This window comes from Bufo bufo, chromosome 1, assembly GCF_905171765.1.
Source record: "Bufo bufo chromosome 1, aBufBuf1.1, whole genome shotgun sequence".
In the NCBI taxonomy this organism is placed as follows: Eukaryota; Metazoa; Chordata; class Amphibia; order Anura; family Bufonidae; genus Bufo; species Bufo bufo.
Window position 1 is genome coordinate 543,920,766 of NC_053389.1, and position 19,291 is coordinate 543,940,056.

Sequence of the window (19,291 nt, forward strand, 5' to 3'; positions counted from 1 at the left end):
ATGGGAGTCCATGCTCAATGACTGCAGTTTATTGATAAGTCTTCTATGTGGGACAGTGTCAAAAGCCTTACTAAAATCTAGATATGCGATGTCTACTGCACCTCCACCGTCTATTATTTTATTCACCCAGTCAAAAAAATCTATAAGATTTGTTTGACATGATCTCCCTGAAGTAAACCCATGTTGTTTTTCATCTTGCAATCCATGGGATTTTAGATGTTCCACAATCCTATCCTTTAATAGGGTTTCCATTAATTTGCCTACTATTGATGTCAGACTCACTGGTCTATAGTTGCTCGATTCCTCCCTACTACCTTTCTTGTGAATGGGCACGACATTTGCCAATTTCCAATCTTCCGGGACGACTCCTGTTACTAATGATTGGTTAAATAAATCTGTTAACGGTTTTGCCAGCTCACCACTAAGCTCTTTTAATAATTTTGGGTGTATCTCATCAGGCCCCTGTGACTTATCTGTCTTCACCTTAGACAGCAAACTTAGAACATCTTCCTCTGTAAAGATACATGCATCAAACGATTTAATAGTCATTCTTTCTAGTGGAGGTCCTTCTCCTTTTTCTTTTGTAAAAACTGAACAGAAGTATTCATTAAGGCAGTCGGCTAGCCCTTTATTCTCTTCTACATACCTTCCGTCCTTTGTTTTTAATTTAGTTATTCCTTGTTTTAATTTCCTTTTTTCATTTATATATCTGAAGAATGTCTTATCCCCTTTTTTCATAGACTGAGCTAGTTTTTCTTCTGCCTGCGCTTTAGAAGTTCTTATAACTTGCTTGGCCTCTCTCTGCCTAATCTTGTAGATTTCCTTATCTTCATTGCTCTGGGTTTTTTTTATAATTACAAAATGCTAGCTTTTTATTTTTAATGATTTGGGCCACTTCTGCTGAGTACCACATTGGTCTCCTCCTTTTTTTGCTTTTACTGACGAGTCTAATGCAATTTTCTGTTGCCTTCAATAATGCACCTTTTAAGTAGTCCCATTTCTCCTGGACTCCATGTAATCCGTTCCAGTCTGATAAGGACTCATTTATGACTAATTTCATTTTTGAAAAGTCTGTTTTTCTAAAATCTAAAACTTTTGTTTTTGTGTGGTGGGACTCTTTCACAGTTCTTATATTAAACCACACAAACTGGTGATCACTAGATCCCAAGGTTTCGCCTACAATGACATCATATACCGAATCCCCGTTTGTGAATACCAAATCCAAAATGGCCTCCCTCCGGGTTGGCTCCTCAACCACTTGTTGTAGAGATAACCCCAGTAGGGAATTTAGAATATCTGTACTCCTGGTAGAACTTGCTATTTTGGTTTTCCAGTTTATATCTGGAAGATTGAAATCTCCCATAATGATAACTTCTCCTTTCATTGTCATTTTAGCTATTTCTTCAACTAGTAGATCATCTAGTTCTTTAACTTGACCAGGTGGTCTATATATCACACCTACACGAGTTACTGCATGGTTAGCAAACTGCAACGTAACCCAAACTGACTTTATGTTGGCCTCACCAACTTGTATTAGGTTAGATTTAATGCTATCTTTCACATACAGGGCCACTCCTCCTCCTTTCTTGCCTTCTCTGTCTCTTCTGTATAAAGAGTACCCTGGTATGGTTATGTCCCAGTCATTTCTTTCATTAAACCATGTCTCCGTAACAGCCACTAAATCTACATTCTCAGATGCCATTATTGACCCAAGTTCATTGATTTTTTTACCTAAACTGCGAGCATTTGTAGACAGGACTCTGAGCTTATCATTTCTTAACCTCAGTGCTTCTGGCCTGTTCTGGCATTGTTTCGGGGGGCAATTGGACTCTTTTATTTTCACTCTTTTGCCCCCCCCTTCCTAGTTTAAATACTCTTTCGCAAATTCTTGAAGTTGTTCACTAAGTACATTTGTTCCTTTGAGAGAAAGATGCAAACCATCTTTTTTGTACAGTTCCTTTCTATTCCAAGTAGAGCTATCATGAGAAACAAAGCCAAATCCTTGCTCTTGACACCATTTACCAAGCCATATGTTGAACTCCTTTATGCGCCTCTGCCTATCATTCTGAACATTATGCACAGGCAGAACTTCAGAAAATGAAATGGTGGATGCAAAATCCTGTACGTCATTACCAAGTGTGATAAAAGATTTTTTCACCTCTGACACTTCATTGCAAGCCAGGTCATTTGTCCCTAGATGGACAAGAACATCCACGTCCCCTTCCTGCTTTGCTTGCTTAACAATATTAATAATACGTCTTCTATCTCTTCTAGCAGTAGCCCCAGGGAGACATCTCACAAAACCATTTTCTTTAAGCTCCACACTTCTTATGATTGAATCACCCAGCAACAGCTGCATCCTTTGAGACTTCACTTTATCTTTTTTGTTGCATACATTAGACATTGGAGTCGATGCTTTCTCACCCTCTGTGCTTGAGTCCATATCCATGTTGTCCTTACATTCTGAGAGTGCTGCAAATGAATTATGGAGAACCACCGACTGTGGGACATGTCTTCTATCCACCACTCTAAGACTTCCAGAACCTACATTAACCCATCTGCCATTTCTGGGGGTCCTCTGTGGCAGTGGCATTGCAGCAGTCCTAGCTGGAGTTTGTTTAACAGATAATTTAAATATTTCAGCTTTCAAAAATGCAATTTCCTGCTGCAGTAAGGAGAACTGTCTACAGATCTGACAGCATCCGAATCTCCAAAGAGTGGAACATGAAATAAATGCACAACAATTCCTGCACTGAACCAAGTCTGCCATTTTAAAGAGGAGAAAAAAATAAAAAAAATAAAAAAATAAATTTGTAACTTTAAATCAAACAAATCTTACCTTTTTTTTTTTTGTATTGTTTCCACCTTCCAGCCTACCTCCTGACTATCTCCTGCAATATCTCTTTACTAGTACTTAATGTAGTACTTGAAGCTAGTACTTTCAGCTAATGAATTAGGCCAGCTAATGAGTCTGTCTCTATATATACACACACTCCTTCCCAAACTCCTCCCCCAGCAACAAATGTAACACCTTAGTGAGCTAGGCTCATTAGCAAACGCACAATAGCAAACAGCTGACCGAATTCCTTACCTCTTCTCAATCAATGATCAGCAAAAATGATCAGCAAAAATTTTAACCTGGTGCACACAGGCTACATTATTTACTGTTTAATAAATATTTTAAATATCTTTATTCAAGTTCCACGTGAATTCCTATTGTTTGAGTGCCGGTTCCATCCAATATACATTTATACCCTCTCCACTATGTCCAGGGTGGCTCTACTTGTATACGTGTATAATAGAACACGTTCTGTAGACATCTATGTGGAATCAGTTGGCGTCATTGTAAAAGGAGTGCGCTTCTTCTTGACGCTCACATCGACCTGTAAGGCTGAGTTCATACCTAGTTATTTGGTCAGTGTTGGCCCCGTGACTGCCCAAATAAGTGAAGTGTGCAGTGATTCTAAGAGTGACGCCTGTCATGTGCTTGTCATACTGACTCACAGTATTGTTTCACTACTATAGCAGACTCCCTATGTGTGTTACTGCAAGGCACAGTTTTCTACACCCCTATAAAGTCTCTCTGCAGCCCGGAAATGGCTGTTTTTTAATGCGATTTGCCGCAAATAAATTCGGATTGAATGAAATTTTTTCGAAAAATTCAGCGAACTGGCCGAATCAATTTTTAAAAAAATTCGCTCATCTCTAACCCCTAGAGTAGAAACTCCAAAAAGTGACCCCATATTGGAAACTACATCTTTGTTAACCCTTTAGGTGTTCCACAGGAATTAAAGGAAAACAGAAAAATTTCAGAATTTCACTTTTTTGGCAGATTTTCCATTTTAATCCATTTTTCACAGTAATAAAGCAAGGGTTACCAGCCAAACAAAACTCAATTTATAGATAATAAATAAGCCTCAAAAAGTACTGTAACGGCTACCCAGATAGTGAGAGGGTATCAGCCATTCGGGACGTCCTTTTCCTGGCAAGCTGCTGGGTACGAGGGCAGCTGGTATAACCCCATCCACGCGGTCCAGAGGTAGAGTCGGGTTCAGCGGTAAAAAGAGCAGTGTAACGATCCCATATTTTCCCTCTCAAGAACGAGACAAGGCTGCGTTTTGAAGGGTTAGAAAAACAAGAACTCTTTATTGAGGGCTACCCGCCCGTATTTATGCAGGTCCCCACAATGCATCATGGTTTCCTCCTCTCTGCCCTGGAGACACCCGAAGAGCAATTCAATTATCTCTCAGGACAAAGGGAAATCACCAATACACATGTGGGAACAATAGGGCAGGAATTACCACCCAAATACACAAAATCCTCTCTTCTGTCTGTGATATAATTATGGATTAACATAATTATCACAGACAGTAAAAATACAGTTTTTAAACATACACTGTAACTTTAAAACCATACATTCCATCTCCATAAAAATTACATATTTAAACTCAGCATACATCAAACATAAACACTCCCAAAAATCACACAAATCCCTCCAGCGGATCAAAAGTTAAGTGAAGTCCTTTATGACTGACCGCAAGCACAATTTCCTGCCCAAAACAGTTCCATCAATTCTTTAGTATACACCGCTGACCGCGTTCGGTCCTATTAACAGTCCAGACATGCGGCATAGTTCTGTTACAAGTACGTTGCTTAGTGGCGTCGAAGGTCCCAATGGTGAAGTGGGTACAGTTCACACAGGTGAAAGCGTTTATTTATTACCCTGATTCTGTAGTTTACAGAAACACCCCATATGTGGTTGTAAACTGCTGGACGGGCACACGGCAGGGCACGGAAAGAAAGGAACGCCATATGGTTTTTGGAAGGCAGATTTCACTGGGATAATTTAAAGTTGCAGCGAGAATAGGGAAAAGGTGGCACTCACCAATTGCTGATATAAAAATTATTTATTCGTCCAGTAAAATATGAGGGCAGGAGCATACGGTGACAGTATACACAGAAAGGATACGTGGCTGCGTATCCTTTCTGTGTGCACCGTCACCGTAAGCTCCTGCCCTCATATTGGATGAATAAAGAATTATTTTACCAGCAATTGGTGAGTGCTGCCTTTTCCCTATTCTCCTCGCTGCATTGTTATTGGCATCTATTTTTGGGCTGTGCACCACTTTTTGTGTTTGAAAGGGACAGGGGTTTGAGGACCCAGTGCATTTTGTTGTGACATTCAGGAGTGCCGCCTGCTTTTGCCTTTTTACACTACTACCGTTAATTTTTAGTTGCCATGTCACATTTGAAGACCCCCTGATGCACCCCTAGCGTAGAAACTCCAAAAAAGTGACCCCATTTTGGAAAATACACCCCTCAAGGTATTTAAAACTGATATTACATACATTGGTAACTCTTTAAGTGTTCCACAAAAATTAAAGGACAATATAGATGACATTTCTGATTTTCCCTTTTTTGGCAGATTTTCCATTTTAATCAATTTTTTCCAGTAATCAATCAAAGGTTAACAGCCAAACAAAACTCAATATTTATGGCCCTGATTCTGTAGTTTACAGAAACACCCCACATGTGGTCGTATACTGCTGTACGGGCACACAGCAGGGCGCAAAAGGAAAGGAATGGCATATGGTTTTTGGGGGGCAGATTTCACTGAGATAATTTTAAGTTGCCATGTCACATTTGAAGATGCACCCCTAGAGTAGAAACTCCAAAAAAAGACCCCATTTTGGAAACTACAGGATAAGGTGGCAGTTGTGTTGGTACTATTTTAGGGTACATATCATTTTTGGTTGCTCTATATTACACTTTTTGTGAGGCAAGGTAACAAAAAATAGCTGCTTTGGCACAGATTTTATTTTATTTACAATGTTCATCTGACAGGTTAGATCATGTGGCATTTTTACAGAGCAGGTTGTTATGGACGCGACAATTCCAAATATGACTAAAGCATTTTCGAAAAAAAATATTTTTTGTGTCTCCATATCCTGAAAGCCATATTTATTTTTATTTTTTTGGCGACTGTCTTATGTAGAGGCTAATTTTTTTTCGGTATGAGATGACGGTTTGATTTGTACTATTTAAGGGTGCTTATGACTTTTTGATCGCTTGGTATTACACTTTTTGTGATGTAAGATGACAAAAATGTATTTTTTGACACACTTTTTTTTTTTTACGGTGTTCAACTAAGGGTTTAGGTCATGTGATATTTTTATACAGCAGGTTCTTACGGTCGTGGCAATTTCTAATATGTATCCTTTTTTATTTATTCTAGTTTTACACAATAACAGCATTTTTTAAATAAAAAAAATCAAGTTTTAGTCTCTCCATATTCTGAGATCCATAGATTTTTTATTTTTTGGGCGATTGTCCTAGGTAGGGTCTCATTTTTTGCGGGATGAGATGACGGTTTAATTGGTATGATTTTGTATTGCGTATGACTTTTTGATCGCTTGATACTACACTTTTTTGTGATGTAAGGTCACAGAAAATGGCTTTTTTTATGCTCTTTTTATCTTATTTTTTTACAGTGTTCATCAGAGGGGTTATTTCATGTGATATCTTTATAGAGCAGGTTCTTATGGACGCAGTAAAACCTAATATGTATACTTTTTTATTTATTTAAGTTTTACACAATAACAGCATTTTTTAAACAAAAAAAATCACGTTTTAGTGTCTCCATATTCTGATAGCCATAGTTTTTTTTATATTTGGGCGATTGTCCTAGGTAGGGGCTAATTTTTTGCAGGATGGGATGACCATTTTATTGGTATGGTTTTGCGGTGAATATGACTAAAAGGATCGCTTCTTATTACACCTTTTTGAGATGTAAGGTGACAAAAAATGGCTTTTTTGACACACTTTTTTACGGTGTTTACCTGAGGGGTTAGGTGATGTGGTATTTTTATAGAGCAGGTTGTTTTTTTGCATTTAACACAATAAAAGCATTTTTGAAACAAAAAAATAATGTTTTAGTTTCTCCATAGTCTGAGAGCTATAGTTTTTTTTATTTTTTGGGCGATTGTCTTAGGTAGGGGCTCATTTTTTGTGGGATGAGGTGATGGTTAGATTGGTACTATTTTTGGGGGCATACTCCTTTTTGATAGCTTCGTGTTGCACTTTTAGTGATGTACGGTGACAAAAATTTCTTTTAGCACAGTTTATATATTTTTGTTTTCTGGTGTTTATCTGAGGGGTTAGATTATATGATATTTTTATAGAGCCGGTCAATATGGATGCGGCGATACCTAATATGTCTGCTTTAAAAAATTTTCCCTATTTTTTACTAATGAATTTTACTTTATTTTGGGAAAAGGACGCTTTTTTTTTATTTTTTACTTTATAATTTCACTTTGTTTTTTGTCCCACTCTGGGACTTCAACTTTTGGGGGTTTGATCCCCTTTACAATGCATCACAATACTTCTGTATTGTGATGCATTGGCTATAAGTTTATTACTCACTGTAATACACTTACAGCTTCCTGCCTGTGAGATCCAGGGGGCTGGATCTCACAGGCTGTCAGGGAAGGCAGCCACGATGCCTAAGGAAGGCATTGGGCTGCCTTTCCTGCCATCGTGTCCCCGTCACAGCAGCACAGGACCCGATGGCCACCCTGCACGATCCCACACGTGCCGCGGTCAGCGCTGACCACGGCAGTGCGAGGTTTAATGCTCACAGGAGCGCCTGTGCCTTCCCTGTGCTTACCAAGCAAAGCGCTGTACATTGTGTAGTGGCTCACAGGAGTGTCGGTGCCTTCTCAAGCTGATGACCGACAGTGTCTTGGGGGCTGGACTGAGGATAGGTCATCAGTAGTAAAATCTAAGAAAACTCCTTTAAAATATCCCAAATTTCCAAATATATCTCCTATTCTCTACCAATAATCTTCTTATACTGTCCCTTGCTTATGTCTGCAATAGATTTTTGACAGACAGAGCCTCGGCACCACATCCTTCTAGGTCACAAGTACAATGCAGAGCAGAATGACATCCTATGATGCTGTCTGTAACAGGATCTTGCTGAATACTGCCCCTAAATGACTGATCAGGCTGTAGGTCAGCCTCTGAGCCAATCAGGGCAAGGCCCCCCACTTCCTCCCAGTGTCATGTGACCATCCTTCTTCCTCTCTTGTCATTTTGCCCCCCAACATGGACAGTAAAATTGCCTTGGGTGGCGTTTTTACATGATTTGTCCGAAGTGAATCAGAAAAGCTTTGGATTTGTTTGGCAGACAAATGTATGTAAAGTTTGGAACAAATCCGGTACCATCACAATTGGTTCGTTCATCTTTAAGCAATTCTTAGTTCTGTATGTGTCTTCAGTTTTACCAGATGGCTCCTATGGAGGTGGCACTTAGACTCTAAATAGGATTTCATCATCTCTGCACTGCTGTACAGTGTGAGGCTGACTTCCCTGAATATTATGATTTATGGCTGCTGTAGTCTGCAGCAAAAGTAAAAGCTGTTACTGCACAAAGATAAATAAAGATGGCTATTTCAGGAGACATTCTGATTAAAGTACAGGCCAGCCTTTTATCTTCATTCTCATATTTCTCTCAAAAAGGTACAACTCAGATCATGCTGCCATAGAAAAGATCAGCTTCTTTTCTGTGCTGGACATCCCTCAGGATACACAGACAAAATGACTTAAAGAAAAAGAAGCTTATTAAACATAAAGAACCTTTTCCCTCATCCAATTTTCTGTGATGTTTTCAAACTGAATCAGCGGCTGTCACAGGTGTCGGTGAGTGAAATTTATAGTCTTAGTTTTCTGGTTTTGTAACAATCAGGTAGGCCAAAGCATTCCCTACTGGAGACACCGCTGAAGAGCTAGATGTCTCAATGATGAGGCAGTTGGCAGGCACCCGTCACTATCTGACTGTATGTACAAAACTTCCAGCCACACACAAAGATAGATAGATAGATAGATAGATAGATAGATACTGTAGATAGATACAGCTGCCTTCTCTCCACTTTGATTGACATGGCCAGGAGGTAAAAACATCATCACTCCTGGTCCTGTTAATTAAAGTGCAGAGGGTGTAGCAGTTGCAGAGAAAGGGAAGTCACTAGGAGTAAGGGCACCACCCCGTTGCTCCTAGAGGCTAATTTGCATATATTAAAATATATTTTTTTTTTTCTCAGCAATGCGGGCACATATCAATATGGGACCAACACAGATGCCTTCAGCTGCCAAGTGCACATGTAACAGATCAGCCAGTTTCATAGGTACAAATCTGCCGACTGATGCCCTTTAAATCCCACTCTATTTCATAGCTGGAGTCCTAGATAAGGCTCTATACATTATAAACACAGATAAGGCTGTGTGCGTTTTCTTGTCTATTTTCTGCCCTCTAAATGTTAATACTATACTTCCTGTGGAATAAAATATTGTTTCGACACTTTTCTGACCAACAGCTATTATTTATTGCAGCTGTCTTAAAAGGGGTATGCAGGATTAGAAAAAACATGGCTGTTTTCATTAAACTGATCACAGTTTCTGTCCGCTATTGCAACTGCGCTCTACTGAAATGAATGTTTTTTTTTAAAGAGGCCATGTTTTTCTAGTCCTGGATAAGACAATATGTACAGCCCAAACTGCGTTAAAAAGGTTTTTCCAGGAGTTTTTATCCTCAGATACTGATGACCTATCCAGATCGGTGGGGCTCTGACACCTGGGACCCCCACTAATCAGCTGTTTGATAAAAGCACCAGCTCTCCTGTAAGCGACGTGGCCTTCTTGCAGCTTACCAAGCACAGAGCTGTACATTATATAGCGGCTGTGCTTGGTATTGTGCTTAGCAGCATTTACTTTAATGGAGTTGAGCTGTGCCTAGGACATGTGACGTGACATGGCCTGGGAGAAACTTCCAAAACAGCTGATCAGTGGGGATCCAGGGTGTCGGACCCTCATCGATCAGTTAGGCCTCTTTCACACGGGTGTCGCCTGTGAGGACCGGATAGGATGCGGGTGCGTCGCGGGAAAATGCGCGATTTTTCCGCACAAGTGCAAAGTCTTTTTAATGCGTTTTACACGCGAATGAGAAAAATCTGCATGTTTGGTACCCAGACCCGAACCCGGATTTCTTCACATAAGTTATTTATATATATATATATATATATATATATATATACACACACAGTACAGACCAAAAGTTTGGACAAACCTTCTCATTCAAAGAGTTTTCTTTATTTTCATGGCTATGAAGGCATCAAAACTGAAACAACTGAAAATATGTCATATTCTAGGTTCTTCAAAGTAGCCACCTTTTGCTTTGATTACTGCTTCGCACACTCTTGGCGTTCTCTTGATGAGCTTCAAGAGGTAGTCCCCTGAAATGGTCTTCCAACAGACTTGAAGAATTCCCTAAGATGCTTAGCACTTGTTGGCCCTTTTGCCTTCACTCTGCGGTCCAGCTCACCCCAAAACATCTTGATTGGGTTCAGGTCCGGTGACTGTGGAGGCCAGGTCATCTGGCGCAGCACCCCATCACTCTCCTTCATGGTCAAATAGCCCTTACTTTCAAAGTTTTCCCAATTTTTCGGCTGACTGACTGACCTTCATTTCTTAAAGTAATGATGGCCACTCGTTTTTCTTTACTTAGCTGCTTTTTTCTTGCCATAATACAAATTCTAACAGTCTATTCAGTAGGACTATCAGCTGCGTATCCACCTGACTTCTCCTCAACGCAACTGATGGTCCCAACACCATTTATAAGGCAAGAAATCCCACTTATTAAACCTGACAGGGCACACCTATGAAGTGAAAACCATTTTAGGGGACTACCTCTTGAAGCTCTTTAAGAGAATGCCAAGAGTGTGCAAAGCAGTAATCAAAGCAAAAGGTGGCTACTTTGAAGAACCTAGAATATGACATATTTTCAGTTGTTTCACACTTGTTTGTTATGTATATAATTCCACATGTGTTAATTCATAGTTTTGATGCCTTCAGTGTGAATCTACAATTTTCATAGTCGTGAAAATAAAGAAAACTCTTTGAATGAGAAGGTGTGTCCAAACTTTTGGTCTGTACTGTATATATATACACATATACACAAGTTATAACATGGTTATAAGGGAAAATAATAGCATTCTTAATACAGAATGCTTAGTAAATTAGGTATGGAGGGGTTAAAAAATAATAATAAAAAATTAAACTCACGTCATCCACTTGTTCGCGCAGCCCGGCTTGTCTTCTTTCTTCTTCACTGCGCTCATCACATGGTCCATCACCATGGTGATGCGCCATGTAATGAGCGCAGTGTCGTCACCAAAGGTCCTTTTCCTCCCAGGTCCTCAAAGAAGAAGAATGAAGATGAGCCGGGCTTCGCGAACAAGTGGATGAGGTGAGTTTAATTTTTTATTTAATTTTTTTAACCCCTCCATCTCTAATTTATTTAGCATTCTGTATTAAGAATGCTATTATTTTCCCTTATAACCATGTTATAAGGGAAAATAATAAAGTTCAGGTCCCCATCCCGATCATCTCCTAGCGTCAAAATCGCACCGCATCCGCACTTGCTTGCGGATGCTTGCAATTTTCATGCAGCCCCATTCACTTCTATGGGGCCTGCGTTGCGTGAAAAACGCACAATATAGAGCTTGCTGCGATTTTCACTCAACGCACAAGTGATGCATGAAAAACACCGCTCATGTTCGCACCCTTATTGAAGTGAATGGTTCTGGATTCAGTGCGGGTGCAATGCGTTCATCTCCCGCATTGCACCCGCACTGATAACCTATCCAGAGGATTAAAAACTCAGAAAACCCCTTCTAGCACAAAGACTGAAGAAGCCCCAATGTAGGTCATATTTTAATGTGATTACTTTGGTATTTTGAAACAATCACACTGGTAAATAATTCTATTTGGGATCCAGATGTCCTACCACTTTTGAAAATGCAAACACTGCTTTTCATTTGTGTTAGTAATATAAATATGGCCACATATGGTGTAAGCCCTGAGTATTTTATGGAGTGGGGCAGTAAGGATAACATGTCCTGGGAAGCAGTGGTGTAGCATAAGTTGCCAGCACCCAGGGCAAGCCAAGTATCGCACAGGCAGAGCTGGTAAGGGTCTGCTAAGACCCAGCATCTCTACCACTAGACACCTGGTGATCACTTTCTCTACTCACTGCATAGCACTCTGAGGATTGAGCATTATGTACCAAGTAAAGGAGAAGACAGAAGCAGTAATAAACTATGTACTTCTGTCTTCTCCTTTACTCAGTGCATAGTGGTCAATGTTCTTAATTAACTCCTTAACAACCAAGCGCCATACATGTAAGGCACTTGATGCTGGGTTTTTAATCCGGAACACTGTGCGTGTATAGTGCCAGATCAGAGATCCTGCTCTTGCAATCTCAGTAGGAGCTTAAATCTGGTGCTTCATCGTCATGTATTGTTATGGAGTTATTAAGTAGGACTATCACTGGGGGGGGGCTAAATGAAGTTTGTACAGCAGGCTCGTGGGAATTTTACTATTACTACTCTTAAGTGTGTATTAGACAGCCTGATTTAACAGGCGATTGTCCGGAAGGAAGCGATTTATGCATAATTAAACCATAAGACAGTGAGCAGTTGTATGTCCCCATACTAAAGATAATTGTCACAATTAAATGTTGGTAGCAATAAGTGATCAAAATAAATCTTTCCTGGACCAGTTGACTTTGTAATGTGGACAGGGACATATCTATTTTTTCCAAAATTGATACAACAATCCAGGGTCATAACTGTAATTCATGGGGCCCCCAATACCAATTGTAAGAAAATGAAAACAGTAGCATAAGTATCATAATAGCACCATACTGTATGTCAGAAATCCCACAATATAGCAAAAGCCACTATATTGTTATTCCCCACAAAAAGGTACAATGTTCTTGCACCTGATAGGGCCCCCTTAACTCTGGGTCCTATAGGAAGTGCTATGGCTATAGTTATGCCCATGCCACCACCTACTGTTCTAATTAAGCTACCTTCTTTCACACTGCAGTTTGCAGTATCTATCTGCTGTACGTGCTTGGAAAACTCCAGGTGCATGCATCTTATGTATCCATTAGTGTTGAGCGAATCGAAGTAAAACAAATTGACTTCCATCCAAATTTCAGGAAAAATTTTATTTGCCACGAATCCGAATTTCCTTGCGCTTCGTTGTAATGAATTGTTTTTTCCTAAAATGGCGGCTACTCGTGTTACAAAGTGAAAGTAAGAAGCCCAGGAACAGGATATGATGCATAATGCTATGCAACCAGCCAATCAGCAGAGAGCCATCCCTTGTGATGTCACAGCCCTATAAAAGCCTCATCCCTCGTGGTTGCCACCATTTCACAGTGAACTGAGCATAGGGAGAGATGTGGAAAGCGTTTGGGACAGTGTGTTAGAAAGCTTTTAATTGTAGAATATTGGATAGTTCATCTGCTGTGCCATTCATAATTAATCTGTTCTGTTATACGCAGACTGACTGTGCATCAGGCTCAGTCTCAGGTTGTCTAATATGTAGGCACTTTTATCTAGTTCCCTTGCTGAATCTGTTCTGTTATAGGTAGATAATTATATTAGGCCCTGATTCACAAGTTGGCATGATACACCTGTCTCATTCTACTGTTTGTGGCATGTCCAAATTGAATAATAGCGAACCAATTTTATTAGGCCCTGATTCACAAATTAGGGGGATGTACCTGTCACATTCTACTGTTTGTGGTGTGTCAACTTTGATATTTAAACTTCCTTTAGCTAAACAGTTACTGTGATTTAGTGTTACAGAGCAGCCTTATTTAATACCCCATGGGCAGTGCAAATAAATTGATTTGCCAATGAATTGATCATCGTTTTTGTTGGAAAAATTATTCTTTTATCTGAAAAATTATTCTTTTTGCGAAAGTTTTGTAGTGAAAAAATTAATCTTTTAATGAATAAATTAGTCTTTTACCAAATAAATTAGTCTGCTCCAGTATTATAATCCCTGATCCCTATGACGAACGACATTGAGTAGGTAACCCGCACCTGGTGGCAAAGGTTAGATGCCACAGTGATCCCTTCAGTGCAGTGCGTGTGCAGCCCTGGACATATAAGAGCACCACAGAACAGTTACTGCTCAACGTCAATTGGCCCATCAGGAAGTTTGATGCGGAATGCCTGGGGTCAAATAACTTATTGTATCCATCTTGCTGGATGGATCAAACTTGGCAGCTGGATTATTGCCATACAGGAGGAGTGTCGTTGGTTTTCAGAACGAACCAAGCAAAATCACTCCACCAACAGGACCCAAATTCATTGTCGCTAAAACGTTCTTTTCGCAAAAAAATTAGTTTGCATCGTTATTGCAATTTCTTATGGTCAAAACTACAACGGTATTACCAGACAAATCGCTCCACTAACTGGTCCCAAATTCATCATTCCTAGCTACCACGATCTGCTGCCACTATTCTGCGTCACTCTGACAGCAACAACATATTTTAAAAAATTCTACATCCCTGTGCGGTGCAACAAAATTTTAGCCCATGTGGATCCCTCCCTAGGGTCCGTCCATACTATGAACTTAATGGTATTTTTCTTTCAAAATGTATTTGGGCCGAATTTGCTGGATGGATCAAACATGGCAGCTGGACTATTGCCATACGGGAGGAATGTCATTGGTTATTAAAATGAACCACACAAATCACTCCACCAACTCAACCCAAATTCACTGTAGCTAATATGTTCTTTTAGTCAGTATTTTGCATCAGTATTTGATCAGAATTTGTAAGCCAAAAGCAGGAGTGGGCTCATTAGGGCTTGTGTATTCCCTATCCATTAAAAGATGGTCCTGTGAAATGTTGGGGTGTTATTGGCACAGGGTCTATTGATCCCTTATTTACCAACTGCACTGTTGGTCCGTATGATGGACAGCACTCTGGGTCAGCTTTTAGCGCTGGCACCTTGCAGTTCTGGGGTCCTAGGTTTGCATCCAGCCAAGGACAACATCTGCATGGAGTTTGCATGTTATCCCCGTGTTTGCATACGTTTCCCCTGGGTGCTCCGGTTTTCTCCCACACTCCAAAGACATACTGATATGGAATTTAGATTGTGAGCCCCACTGTGGACAGCAAGTGATGATAATGTCTGTAAAGCGAATGAATATAACACTGCGCGCTACCGATAATTATGTGAGGTATATAAGAGTGGGCAGCCGACACCTGTATGTACCATCTACCACTCGAGCATGTAATACCGCCAAATACACTATAATATGTCAAGGTCCTACCTTGACACACGTGTGTTTGCAGCGGTGCAATGTTCTGCAGCGGTCCTCTTCTTGTATTCTCTGTATAAAGCGAGAGAGGTAGATCCAAGAGGAGGGGATGGCCAGCATAGGCTAGTAGGTATTAGTAAATATTAAGTATTGGGAAAAACTTGCCCCGGCCGGTGGCAAAGTATTCCCGTTACCTGTGGATTGATGCTCACGTCTGAGCCAGTGACGTCACCGCAAGTGAGCTACGGGTTGTAGTGGGAGTCAAACTTCCAACGCGTTTCTAGTACAGGCGGTATTCTTCATCAGGGAACGTTCCAGAACATTGCACCGCTGCAAACACACGTGTGTCAAGGTAGGACCTTGACATATTATAGTGTATTTGGCGGTATTACATGCTCGAGTGGTAGATGGTACATACAGGTGTCGGCTGCCCACTCTTATATACCTCACATAATTATCGGTAGCGCGCAGTGTTATATTCATTCATTTTGTCAATTTGTGATTTGTACAGCTTGCCTGCACAGTATCCCTTATAGCAGGCACGGGACTGCTACAACACCGCTGCGATCTCTTATATGGTGAAGCGCCAGTTGATCATTTATCATACAATGTCTGTAAAGCGCTTGAGGATATGTTGGTTTGCTGCTGCTGTTGTAAGTACCTACGTGGCTCTGGTTGGTGGAGAAGCAGCCAGTCACTCAGCACCATGCCCACTTCCTAGGAAGGAAAGGGAGCAGAATCATTGCTCCCTCTCTCTGGCACATGCTTACAGACAGAACACTCCCCCTTCCCCCCCAATACACACTCCCCCTTGGAAAACTTGAGTATAGTGTGAGGGCCTAAAAGTAAGATATTTCTCACAGTGGTTGATGATCGCTGATACATTTATTGCATCTTTAAATTGTCCAGTCTAATTTTACACCACCTATAAGCTTAGCTTTACTCCAAAATATGTGCCAAAATTTTGTTGCATTTTTTTGGTGCTTTGAGGCACATTTAATCCAAGCCCACTGTCCCATGAAGCCATGCCCTCTTTCTGATAAGTCTTGGTCCTTTTTCAAATGAGATGTAAGATGGTTAAAAAAGTGTCTAAAACATTTCATAAACACAGTGCAAAGGATGTACGTACAACAGTTGTTTGGCCCAAACTTTGCAAAAAAACTAGTACATTTTCAATAGTAAATCTCAGCCATTGTTCTCTCCTTTGTAGACACCTTCTTTCCACAGACTAAAGGAAGCAGATGTCTGGAATCAAGTATAACTAATAAGACCTTGACTAGGCCTGGTAATTCCTATATTGAGGCACATGTCAAGAGCCTATTACAGTCATATTCATATCCAATTATGGATAAAAGGGGGTTAAAAAATATTGTTTGGTCTTCTAATTACCATTCTTACCAATGTTACTGATAATTATTAAATTCATTGATCTTGAATCAATAGCAGCCATCTGAGGTTTCTCAGATAGCCTTGCTAATACAGAAACATTACAGTATATTACTTGTCATTACAGTACATTATGACAGAATTTCATCCTTTGGACCGTATTACATAATTATCAATCCCAATATATCTGTTCTAACTTTAATTCAGACTAAACTAAAAATGTTTGCTTGCCAGCAATTATTTACTCTCAGTAAAATGTGCAAGAAATAAAACCTAATGAATTAAGATTTTAAGCAGCTATAAGATATGCGCCTGCAATCTGATGGCATTAGTGAAGGACAAGCAGTACATTTCTAGCATCTTTATTGTATGAGACAGACAGATATATTAATGTTTAGAAAACCATGAGAGATTAATACATAATAAAATGCTGCAGATTAATTTCCTGGAATCTATGGACACGTTCTCTGGGTTTGAATGAAGTTACAATGAAACTGCTAATAAAAATGAATTTTGTAGACATGCAGTTTGACTGTCTAATGGTTATTCATTGTCGTAAAAATGGGCTTACCTTGAATTTATGATTTGACATGCCCAATGTTTGTAATGATATGGAGGGCATTACAATATGAAGCAGTGCATTCTTTCCTGTACAAGCTGGGTGATAAAAAACAATCAGCATAAGACACTCTCCTTGAACCTGGCTTCAATAACATAGAAACCTGACACAGGCATCTTGATTAACAAAATGTATTCTTCACACATCTCTGGTGGTTGTGCTTCCTTAGCTAGATTTACAGTAGGGAAAAAAAATTATACATTTCAAAAATTTATATGACTTTCATGTGAATCCAAAGACAGGAGTAATCCATTTAATTAAACTTATTTCCATAGCTTTTTACAACACATGCAGTATCTCACAAAAGTGAGTACACCTCTCACATTTTTGAAAATATTTTAGGATATCTTTTCATGGGACAACACTGAAGATATGACACTTTGATACAATGTAAAGTAGTCAGTGTACAGCTTGTATCACAGTGTAAATTTGGGGTGCCCTCAAAATAACTCGAACACACACCCATTAATGTCTAAACTGCTTGAAATAAAAGCGAGTACAGCCCTAAGTGAAAATGGCCAAATTGTGCCCAATTAGCCATTTTCCATCCTCGGTGTCATGTGACTCGTTAGGTCTCAGGTGTGAATGGGGAGCAGGTGTGGTACATTTGGTGTTACCGCTCTCACACGCTCTCATACTGGTCACTGGAAGTTCAACATGGCACCTCATGGCAAAGAACTCTCTGAGGATCTGAAAAAAAGAATTGTTGCTCTACATCAGGGATGCTCAACCTGCGGCCCTCCAGCTGTTGCAAAACTTCAACTCCCAGCATGCCTGGACAACCTACAGCTATCAGCCTACAGCAGAGCATGATGGGATTTGTAGTTTTTAACAGGTGGAGGGCCGCAGGTTGAGCATCCCTGCTCTACATAATGATGGCCTAGGCTATAAGAAGATTGCCATCACCCTGAAACTGAGCTTTAGCACAATTTCTGAAACCATACAGCAGTTTAACAAGACAGGTTCCACTCAGAACAGGCCTCGCCATATAGACTAAGGAAGTTGAGAGCACGTGCTCAGCGTCTTATCCAGAGGTTGTTAAAATAGATGTATGAGTGCTGCCAGCATTGCTGCAGAGGTTAAAGGGGTGGAAGGTCAGCCTGTCAGTGCTCAGACCATACGCCGCACCCTGCATCAAATTGGTCTGCATGGCTGTCATACCAGAAGGAAGCCTCTTCTAAAGATGATGCACAAGAAAGCCCACAAACAGTTTGCTAAAAACAAGCAGACTAAGGACATGGATTTACTGGAACCATGTCCTGTGGTCTGATGAGGCAAAGGTAAACTTATTTGGTTTAGATGGTGTCAAGCGTGTGTGGCGGCAACCAGGTGAGGAGCACAAAGACAAGTGTGTCTTGCCTAAGGTCAAGCATGGTGGTGTGAGTGTCATGGATGGTTTGGGGCTTCATGAGTGCTGCCTGCTGTGGGCAGTTACAGTTCATTGAGGGAACCATGAATGATAACATGTACTGTGACATACTAAAGCAGAGCATGATCCCCACCCTTCGGAAACTGGGCTGCAAGGCATTATTCCAACATGATAACGACCCCAAACACACCTCCAAGACTGCCACTGCCTTGCAAAAGAAACCAAGGGTAAAGGTGCAGGACTGGCCAAGTATGTCTCCAGACATAAACCCTATTGAGCCTCTGTAGGGCATCCTCAAATGGAAGGTGGAGGAGCACAAGGCCTCTAACATCCACCAGCTCTGTGATGTGGTCATGGAGGAGTGGAAGAGGATTCCAGTGGCAACCTGTGAAGTTCTAGTGAACTCAAAGCCCAGGAGTGTTAAGACAGTGCTGGGAAATAATGGCGGCCAAACAAAATATTGCCACTTTGGGCACAATTTGGCCATTTTCACTTTTGCTGCAGGCGGTTTAGACATTAATGTGTTGAGTTATTTTGAGTGTCAAATCCTTAGTGTTGCCCCGTGAAAAGATATAATAAAATATTAACAAAAATGTGAGGGTGTGCTCACTTTTGTGAGATACTTTGTATGTAGTGTGTGTATATATATATATATATATACAGTACAGACCAAAATTTTGGACACACCTTCTCATTCAAAGAGTTTTATTTATTTTCAGGACTATGAAAATTGT